The 387-nt window shown below is 32.6% G+C and overlaps 1 long non-coding RNA gene across 1 annotated transcript in view; it reads left to right on the top strand.

The window, feature by feature from the left end:
• LOC119592860 overlaps positions 1-387 on the top strand; it is a 19,293-nt gene that overhangs the window by 316 nt on the left and 18,590 nt on the right. The gene's annotated exons all lie outside the window — the stretch shown is intronic.

Here is a 387-nt window from a genome sequence, read left to right as displayed (position 1 = left end):
TAAAGCAAACGAGAGACTTGATAAAATTTGTTTTCCTTCCCTTTTACCGTTTCTCTTCCTATGTTTCTCTTCCTTTATTCATATATATATATATTTTATCTACTAAAACATAGTACGTTTCTTATCATACTCCAAAATGTATCACTGGTACTACATAATGTCTTGAGCTTTAGACGAAAGCGCCTTCATCCCATAGAGGACCTGTGAAACGCAGATTAGACTTCAAACTTACATTTTCGAGAGTAGCTTTTAAACACAGTTTTTATGTAAATGGAGATACTACGTCTACAAAGTGACCGAATTGACAATATTGTGAAAGTGAAGAAAAAAACATGAGAATGATTCATTTAAACAGCTGAAGTGAATGAATGTACGAGTGAATTGTAA

Source organism: Penaeus monodon, chromosome 31, assembly GCF_015228065.2.
Source record: "Penaeus monodon isolate SGIC_2016 chromosome 31, NSTDA_Pmon_1, whole genome shotgun sequence".
Lineage (NCBI taxonomy): Eukaryota > Metazoa > Arthropoda > Malacostraca > Decapoda > Penaeidae > Penaeus > Penaeus monodon.
This window is presented reverse-complemented; position numbering and strand designations above follow the sequence as displayed.